We start from the raw sequence: 10,637 nt of genomic DNA, 5'->3' as shown, positions 1-10,637 counted from the left end.
TACGAGCAGTGTCAATGAATATTATTAAATGAAATTAATATTAAACGAGGGTATAGATGTGGTAAGATACATAGTACGAGTAGTGTAAATGAATATTACTCCATGGTATTGCAAGATATGGTACGACAATATATTGCATGAGTAGTGCAAATGAACATTACACAGATAAGTGTTGAACAACGGGCTTCATCTGTTTGCCAGTCATTTGATCTTTGAAACAGCTGTTTAAGCATTTTCTATGTGTTAAAAATTGGCGGGATTTCATTGCGTGAAAACTTGCAGCGATTGAGTTATATACGATATTTGTTCACTTGTCCTTGGCTACGATCAATGACATTCACACCAGTATTTTCGTAAACGCCATGATCCTATTTATGATAAGTATGATGAAATTTAAATTGTGTTTGATATCAATCAATGTAATGTCATGAATATATTTGCACGTTATATCTATATAACAAGTTAAAAGTACTGAAAAGATGAAAATCTACACGCAAAAGGAAAGCGATGGGTTTTTATGTTTTTAAAGGCAAAATTGATAACGCGTTTTGAATAGGAAGAATATGTTTGTTGCTTTGTTTTCCAGTCAACGTCCTCCACCTGACCTTTCGCATACACTTTGATCATGAAAATGCTGTATAAATATATGAATTTATTATTAACACTGTAAAAACGGCGCTTGTAATTCAAAATAGCATATAGGGCTGCAATAAAATTCTATCATTAATATTTGTAACAATGTGAAAGACGTTTCTCTAATTCTCCTAATTGTCGGAACTTGTGCTTGTCAAAATGATGCTTTTGATAGAAGAATTTTCTTTCTGCTTATTGTTTTAACTTTTATTTAAGATATTTTGATTTTGAAACTGAGATTTTAGACAGTGTTCGGATGTCCGCGGGTGTCTAATGTGTTAGTGTGATGAATATTAACATGTTTTAGATCTGATCACTTTGAATTGAAATCCGTTACTCAATATTAAGGGTTGCAAAGAAATTTATCATTTTTATAGTATAATGAGAAATCGCCCTGGGAAAATACTCTCTGTGGTGTAGAATGAAGCCGCTATAGCACTATAGGATCCACAACATGCTCATCTATCAGGGGCACGGTTCTTTAACCCCAATACATTTGTACATAGATTGAATGACGTTTGAAAAATTGGGTACGAAAACTCATACTTTGCAACCTGAGCTCAAATTTTGCACTATGATTGTTTAATTAATTGTTTAATTTCACTGTGGTTCGAGTTGCTGCAGATGAGCAGAGTTAATGGAGATATCCAGAAACGCAGTTGAAAATGTTTTCCACATTTCTCCTTCCAAAGTCGCAGAAAATGTCGATCATTAAATAGTTGATTAAACAGGCGGTTTTTTATTGCTTGACATTAGTTTCAGCAGAGTGTAATCAAAGTATTCTAGCTTGTACAATAAAATGGTCATAATACTGTCAATTGTATCTATATATAATTAGTTCAAAAACATGTACTTTATGTTGTTTTAAACAAAGAGAACTTGCACAATGCAATGCTAATTTTATGGTCACTTTAAAATAATAATGTCAAGGTCATGAATGCATACCATTAATGAAATAAACACACAGTACGTGGCCTTTACAATATATTTTGTGATTCAAAGTGGGTCTTTGCATTTTGTATAATTATAATTATAATTGTGTCTTAAAATGAACACAGGATGAAGTGTATTGACGATACAATACTCATTTTACAAAAAATATGATTTGTGTGTGGGGGTGTGTGTGTGTGAACTAGACTTATAGCCTACATCATGACATAGTAAGAAATAATTTTTGTCAGAATCGTAGCCAGCCCTTCATCTGAAAGGGTAATTAGAAACACGAAGTGTTATTTATAGAAATTCACCCAAAAATGATTACTGACAATATGAACAGACAAGAATACATGTAGCATCGATTTGGTGGTACTAAATTACTAATTAATTGTTATGTATAGCTTTTTAGTTTTCTCACGACAAATGAAATGTACAATAGTAGGCCTATGCCGGAAATATTAAGATTTAATTATCTGCTTTTGAAGGAGCCTCAATAGTACTGGTACCTGATAAAATGTAGCATAATCAATCAGTCCGCTTTTTATCGATGTACGCCGGGAGTGTTTCAAAAGGTTGCATACTCCAAATCAAGTATTACAAATTTAATGGTTGTTACACATTATGGATAAAATCAGACCGCTTCTTTATTATATACTAGCGGGTACCCGCGCTTCGCGCGGGCCCCCGCTAGATGAGTAAATGGGAGCGGTTAGTAAACGGAAGCGGTTAGTATATATAAACGATGGAAATGGTAATGGCAATTGGTATCGCTTTTAACAGCTCAATTATTACGCGGTTAGTGATGGTAGGCCTACCAGGCCTACCATTTTTGCCTCTACATTGCAAACGACTTCCTTAGCATAAAATCTGTTGCGTAATTTTTGTATCAAACACCCTTTTTACTTATTTTTTCTTTGTCTTTCCCTTTTTTCTTTCAGTTTCTCTCTCTCTCTCTCTTTCCTGCGTTCCATTTCTCTTTCTTTTTCTTGCTTGTTCACTTTCTTTCTCTCTATCTCTGTCTTCTTTCTTTCTTTCTTTCTTTCTTTCTTTCTTTCTTTCTTTCTGTATGTCTATTTTTTCTTTGTCTTTCCCTTTCTTTCTTTTCGTTTGTCTCTCCCTTTCTCTTTCTTACTTTCCCGATGTTTCTTTCTTTCTTTTCTTCTTTCTTTCTTTCTTTCTTTCTTTCTTTCTTTTTGTCTTTCTTTCCCTCTTTCCTTCCCCTTTTTACTTATTTTTTCTTTGTCTTTCCCTTTTTTCTTTCAGTTTCTCTCTCTCTTTCCTGCGTTCCATTTCTCTCTTTCTTTTTCTTGCTTGTTCACTTTCTTTCTCTCTTTCTTTCTTTTTTCTTTCTTTCTTTCTTTCTTTCTTTCTTTCTTTCTTTCTTTCTTTCTTTCTTTCTTTCTTTCTTTCTTTCTTTCTTTCTTTCTTTCTTTCTTTCTGTCTTTCTTTCTTTCTGTCTTTTTTTTCTTTGTCTTTCCCTTTCTTTCTTTTCGTTTCTCTCTCCCTTTCTCTTTCTTGCTCTCCCGTTGTTTCTTTCTTTCTTTCTTTCCATTTTTTCTTCCCTCTCTCCTTCCCTTTTTTACTTATTTTTTCTTTCTTTTTCCCTTTTATCTTTCAGTTTCTCTCTCTCGCTTTATGCGTTCCATTTCTCTCTTTCTTTTTCTTACTTGTTCACTTTCTTTCTCTCTCTCTCTTCTTTCTTTCTGTCTGTCTATTTTTTCTTTGTCTTTCCCTATGTTTCTTTGTTTCTCTCTCCCTTTCTCTTTCTTGCTTTCCCGTTGTTTCTCTTTCTTTCTTTCTTTCTTTCTTTCTTTCTTTCTTTCCTCTTTCTTTCCCTCTTCCTGCCCTCATTCCTTCCCCTTTTCGCGCGGGCCCCTGCTAGATGAGTAAACAGGAGCGGTTAGTAAACGGTAGCAGTTAGCATAAACGATGGAAATGGTAATCATGGCAATTGTTATCGATTCAACAGCTCAATTAGTACGCGGTCAGTGATGTGGTACCATTTGTTGCCTCTATTTGGAAACGATTTCCTTTAGCATATATCTTTTGCGTAATTTTTGTACCAAACACCCTTTTGACTTTGGCTTTCCCGTTATTTCGTTCCATTTCTCTCTATTTCATTTTCTTGCTTGTTCGCTTGCTTTCTTTCTTTCTTTCTTTCTTTCTTTCTTTCTAGGCCTAGTATTAAGTATAATAGCAACATTGGGTTTCAAGATATCCCCCCCCCCCATATTTTGATAAGGGCAATGGTCCATACAATCACCCCCAAGAAAGTTGACACCTGTAGGCCTATACATGTGGGTTTCTGACAATATCAACCTCATATTTGGCCAAACTAAAAAATTTTGCGGTCTTCGTGCGAATTTGTTCCACTTTTGCATCATATAAAATACCATCTTCATTATGGCCATAAATTATTCTGTCGCCAAACGGGGCAGGATTCACTGTAGGCCTATTTCAAGAAATTGAAACGGACTCTACCTATCCCCATATCAAAAGAAATCTATACGCCACTGTTAATGTTGCCAAAAGGTGCTGGATTCACTATTATAATATGCCTACTTCAAGTTCAAGAAATGTTTTTCATATCTCTCCCCCCCCCCCCCCCAATGTCAAAAAGAAATCTACGCCATTGAGATATCATAGTGTTTCGTTGCGGTTACCATGCTAATAATGCTCCACCCTCCCCATCGAAATTCATCACAACATGACAAACGAATAAACTCAAATTATACTTCCAATATTATAGGCCTACCTTGAATTTAAAATCTTCGGAAAGTTATCACAAAATAAGTTACCAACAGTCATCGTAAACGAATGCAGCTGATCTATTATAATAGCGGTTGCGGTTACCATGCTATAATAATGCCCACTCTCCATCGAAAGTCACCACGAACGGATAAACTATGATCACTTTCAAAAAGATCACTTAAAATTTTTCGAAAATCATCTGTGTAGCGGTTACAGCATGAAATATCCGCCGTGAGCAGTTTGTTTGTCTTGAACATGCGCGTATAGGATACGCGTATTTTAAAGCTTGTCCGTAGCAACGAAGCAACGCGTGCGGGTTCACCATTGGTTGATCTACCAAATAAATCCAAATAATTCTTTGTATTTATTAATTTATCTATCTATCTATGCATTTACCATTCATCCGGAAATGCTAGAACTTATTTATTTATCTATTTATTAATTTATAATTTATCTATAATCTCTGAGATGATTTATCTATAATCTTCAAAGTATCGATTAGTATCGATTATCGGCAAGTTCCTCTTTAATAGTATAGACTAGATTTCGCGGTTCTCGGGTCGGGCGCTTCTCGTGATAGGCTTATTTCTAATATTACCCAAACCCGTTACCCATATACCTGCCCTGACTTTTTAAACTATATGAAATGCGTCTCTCAATGATCAAGACCCAACTTGACCCAACTTAATCAACTCTGTTTGTTTTAGAACGGTAGTTCGGTAGGCCTACCCATAATCTGGAATTCGACTCTTCCTAGCCCTGTTTACCACATTTAGAGAAACCGAAATTAGTATCTGGACGTGGATAGGCCGTTACTAAAATAATGAAATCAATCGCGAGAAACGTGAACGCAAAAAAGGTTATAGGCCTTACCACAACGGATAATTTTTATGTAAACCATTCTGGAGGATTCCGGAAATAGTCATGTTCTTCTGAAATAGGCCTATGCACGTGTTTGGTGTGTGCACGTGTTCAGTATTGAAATATGTGTTAAAAATAAGGCCTATAATTATTGGTCCGATGAGATGCACCTGTTAGTCACACTGTAATGCTTTGCCGATGCGCGAACTGTACTCCGCGCACACTCCCGTTGATACTCCGCGATAACGCAGCGTGAGCACGCGATAGTGCACCGCGTGAACGCGAAACGCGCGGACGCGAACGCGATAGCGCGCGGACAGAGGACGGACGGACGGACACGCCGTTATTAGTATTAAGATATGGTCAATTCCAGCGAAAGCGGGACAAAATTCTCTCTATGTTAACTTTCCACTTTAAAATGTCATTAATAAAGGAAATCACTGTATTGATGGAGCATATCATGTCACGTCTCTTTGTGCATATAGGCCTTTACTAGCAAGTCATACCAGAGGACAAGTTATGATGGCTTAAATGAATTGGCGTTACCCACGAATTCAAAGATAAAGCACCATATATGTCATTGAATGTCCTTCAATCAAAATGAAATTATTACCGTTAGAAAGACGTTTGCATGATCTCTCATCATATGTAAAACGATTGAATTCCACCAAAGTTTGTGGACTCTAGAGGCCATTAAGTCAATTTGGCTAATAATTTTGTTACCCGCGTATCAAAAATAAAATGATCGTTCTGAAAAATGTTAAGTGAATATGCCATAAATGACTATATCATGAAACGAAGTTTCGTTCTATAATTCTGAGGTCCAAGCGATTATTTTATGCAAATACGTTTTACCCATAAAATTTCATAAAATCAAATATGACGTTACCCACGTATCAACTGTTACCCACGAGTCCAGCAAATATAATTGCCATAACTTAAATTAACATTTAATGACTTTGGACACTGAATTTAGTTTGACAAGCGCTTAAAATTGTAAGTCGTAAAAATACGTTCACCGCTTTAAAAAAAGAATCTACGACGGTTTAAACTTTTGTTACCCACGAATCCCGAATAGATGCTAACCTTGAAAAACAAGGAGATTGTTTATTTTAAGTTTAAATCAGCACATATTCAAGCCATGGGTATGCTATAATTTTTACAGTACTTACAGTTTATGCACCTAAGAAACGCAAACCCCAAACGGTACTATAGTACTTATAGCTTTACCCACGAATTCGGCGTTACCCACGAATCCAAGGATTTACTCGTAAATTATATGTTTCTTATGCATCTTAACATTTTGAAAACATGCGAAATAGGTTCCAAAACAGTCCTGTTTAATAGCGTCCTCTTGAAGGTATACTGAAGCTGTATCATGAAGTTTTGATTGATTATCCTAAATTACCATTTTTTGGGTAAATGCAATTGGTTAGAGAAACGGAATCATTGAAACACAATGGAGGAATAACCGCATGATGGTTTCCAACCTTCTGTAATATTTTCTATTTTGCCGATTACCAATACATACCTTCAAATATGTGTTACCCACGAACATTTTGGTTACCCACGAATCCCTACTTAAATTATAGTTAACAATGTATTGATAGGGTTTTTTTGTTCATAGGAACTGTCAAACACAAGTTAATAGAATATTGCTGCATGAAAATATGGAATGATTTTACTAAAATAATAATACAAAACTGTTTGCTCTGTCTATTTGAATTTGGCAACTTCATTATTCTCAAAATTTTTATACCCAAAATGCCATAATGATCCATTCTAAATATTCCATGTAGTCTGTATTTTGATTAAAATTCAGTTTAGTGCCATTGCAGCCTGAATTATTGACATACGGAAAAGTATTTTTATTTTTATTTAAAAAATTAATAGGAATTGCTATTTTCCAGACGCTGTTACCCACGAATCCATCCGAGATCCTCATCCTGCGACGAGATACAAAATCTAACTTTATATTTATATGAAGCATTTATTCTAATCTTTTGAAATAATACAGTAATGTTAAATGACAGCCACTTTGGAAAGAGTTCGGAGAATTGACACAATCTTAACTGTACACCTTGTTCTTTATTAAAATTTGTAATAACCAAAATATTTCTTTGTAGATATATGTAATAAAATTCTATTTTACGTTCAAAGTCTTCACCGATTTCTAGTGTATATGAGTCACACATAAAATATTGAAAGATATTAAAGAAAGTGAACTTTTATGGCGTACAACAGGTGAAAAAGGCTTGAATTCGTGGGTAACATGCATATGCGCATTTAACACTTGATTTGGTCTAGCAAGAAAAGTTATTTTTCAATCCGATGGCACTTCCACCTGATGATTCACTAGATATGATCGTCTCATTTGATAAGTCTAGAATTGAAAAGGAAAACATTTTAAAAATGGCCCCCAGAGAGAATTTTGTCCCGCTTTGGCTGGAATTGACCATATAGTCTAGTAAATAGTGATATTACAATTCATATGTATATCAACGTGATGAGAAATACTTGGACTAAAAAAAGTAGATCAATTTCACTGTATGACCAAAATTTAATCATGACATATCAATATTGTTATTATGCAAATAACCAATTTCCCGTGGCCCGGGAACTAACCTTTTGTTGGTCTTCCCTATTTCTCATGTACAAGGTCGCGCATTACATACATCAATGAACATCAAAAGAGCTCTCCGAGAGCTCACTGTGTATGTACTGCTCGTGAAATGTTCATAAATGTAGACCTGCGTCATCAGTCTGCTGCATTGGAAATCAATTTCGCTTCGAACGCTGAAAAGGCCGTACGAGTCAGCATTTTACCAACACAATTGGTCTTTTTTTTCAGGGGAAATACGAATAAAAAAATGGCAACGAGTGTCAACTTGTAATGTAATAATTATTCTCTTCGAATGGAATTTTAATTTAATTTAATGGAGTGTAAAAACTTGTTTTTGCAATAGATATGCCCTTTAAATATCATTTTCAAACATTGCCACAAAAAGTGATTCTACAGACATGACAAATAAAACAGGCTTCTGCTTCGTGTTGCGTTTGATAAAAGTCCTTAATATAACATTCTCTGTCCTTGCAATAAATGTTATACTTGCAGCATTATGTTCATTTTTAATGTTTGTTATAATATACAAGAATGAAAATTTATATAATAACAGCGTAGTACATTTGGGAGTATTCGCCCAATATTATAAAGCACAAATAGAGCAGAAACAGCTCGTTGGTCATTAATAGCGACTATATTTTTAATAGAGTATGGCAAGATCAATTATGGAGAAACACTCTTCAATAACAAATGTTCGTTAGAGTTTTTGGTTCTCCCGTGGTCCCATTGGGGCTTTTAGATGAGAACGAAGGGTGTGTTCAACAGAATAAAGAATTATTCGTGCATTTGAATCATAAAATCAAGGAGGGTCGTGGTGGTGGAAGGCACTTGAAACATAAAATTGCGCCCCTACTTACCGTACCCTACGGCAGCCAATTCCTGAGCGTTGTTTTGGACCTTGAATTGAGATCCCCGTGCCGTGTGCCATTCAATTTCTGTCCGAATTAATGATTGTAACTTTCATCTTGCTCAACAAGAACATGAAACCCCATCTGATCATGTGACTCGTTTCTTTAAACCGGTTGACCTTTGCAAGGATGTTCTTCATAGTAAAAATATGGATCCAATCATTCTGAAAGGCAGTATTGCTACATGGAACGCCCGATCCTAGGCTGAAAGAAAGATATGGAGTGCCTGGCAGAGCTTACAAATGGTTCACTTGTTACCTTGACTACAGGCAGCAGTTAGGTATCATTTGATGATAAAACATCAGACTCAATGACTCTGGGCTGGGGCGTACCACAAGGATCAGTTGTGAGTCATGAAATGTTTTTTTAAATTTATGCTGCTCCTGGAGAATATCATCAAAAGTCACAATCTTTCGCAGCATGACTTATGCTGATGACACGCAACTTAGATTGCCAGCTATGCTGTCAAGACTAGTATATGTGACATTAGACAGCGGTTGACCTAAAAACAAACTTTTCCTGAATGACACCAAGACTGTAGTGCTTCATGTCAAGTTAGCTAGGCTATGCCAGAAATGTTCCTGATATCACTCTTTCCATCGGAAATACTACTATAATTGACGACCGAATTAAAAAGACTAGTTAGCGTCTGACGTCAGGGCAAAGGCGCGGCGTGATTGTTGCCGACATGCGCAGTACGGCATTTTTGGTCTGCTTGACAGGACATCATACGCAAACTAGTCTTTTTAATTCGGTCTTCAATTATATCTCTCAATCGAAGGGGGCTCATGATACTGGAGCTTGTTTGTTGGTTTGTTTGTTTGTTTGTTTGTTTTATTTTTTCCTTAACCTGGGACACTCAATCAGTTGAAAACACAATTAATCAGCTGTTCTTCCTTGAGGCAGTGCTTTCTACGCAATCTATATACATAATCGGTAAGGGACCGTTCATAAATACTTTGGTGGGGGACTGGGCAAAGTGTGGGGGACACAAAAGTTTTGAGTTGCACAAAGAGGGGACCAAAAAGTTTTGGTTACTAAAGGAGGGGGGTCAAAAAAGTTTTAAACAAAAAAATACCAAAAGAACAAGAGTATACAAAATTTTTGCGCGTTACGCGCGCATATGTACCAATAAAGCCCTTTTTTACCACGATTATGGTCAAAAATAGTGTACAATTCATTTTTGGCTCGCTACGCGCGCTCATTACCGGTGTCTCAAAGAATCTCAAAGACTTTACATGTATTCTACAGTCGCTATAAGAAAAGGGTGATTATGTAGGCCTATGTATCCCACTGATATACCGGGTCAAAATGATGCAACCAGGATTTTTTTTTGTCTTTGCCCCGAAATTTATATTTTGCCCCCCTGACCAAGAAAGCTGGCTACGCCCCTGATAAACAAGTCTTAAGTATTAAAAATCTTGAGTATGTGCCCAGATGTTGCTCTGAATTTCCAATGGATATCGACGGGGGCAGGTGGGGGCATGTGCCCTGGGCGCCACTCTTAGGGGGCGCCAAATTGACCAATTCAGCATCGATTCTGCGCCACTCTAAGCGATGAAAGTCAAAATTTTCGCGCGCATTTCAGGACAAAGACATTTGAAAGATCAATTTTAGACCGATATTCTTTCATTATAACCAAAATTAATTAGTGGTAGACCCACTTGTTGGTTTGTGCTCCGGGCGCAATAATTATTTTAAGAATCGGGAGCGACACCTATCCTTAGCCCTGGGTGCCACAAGCCCTAGCTACGCCACTGTCAATTTCCCTTTTTGTGTTACTTTTATTTATTTAATTATTGGTTATAAGAATGAAACAAAAATTAGAATGCATAAATTGAAATTAAACTTCATAAAAGTCACAGCATGTGAAAAACACCTTGAACTTTCAGGCCTATAATTGTGACTGAGTTTGCACAAATGGA

This window comes from Amphiura filiformis, chromosome 5 (genome assembly GCF_039555335.1).
Source record: "Amphiura filiformis chromosome 5, Afil_fr2py, whole genome shotgun sequence".
NCBI classification, from domain to species: domain Eukaryota; kingdom Metazoa; phylum Echinodermata; class Ophiuroidea; order Amphilepidida; family Amphiuridae; genus Amphiura; species Amphiura filiformis.
The sequence above is the reverse complement of the archived record's forward strand: the minus strand, read 5'-3'. Positions refer to the sequence as shown.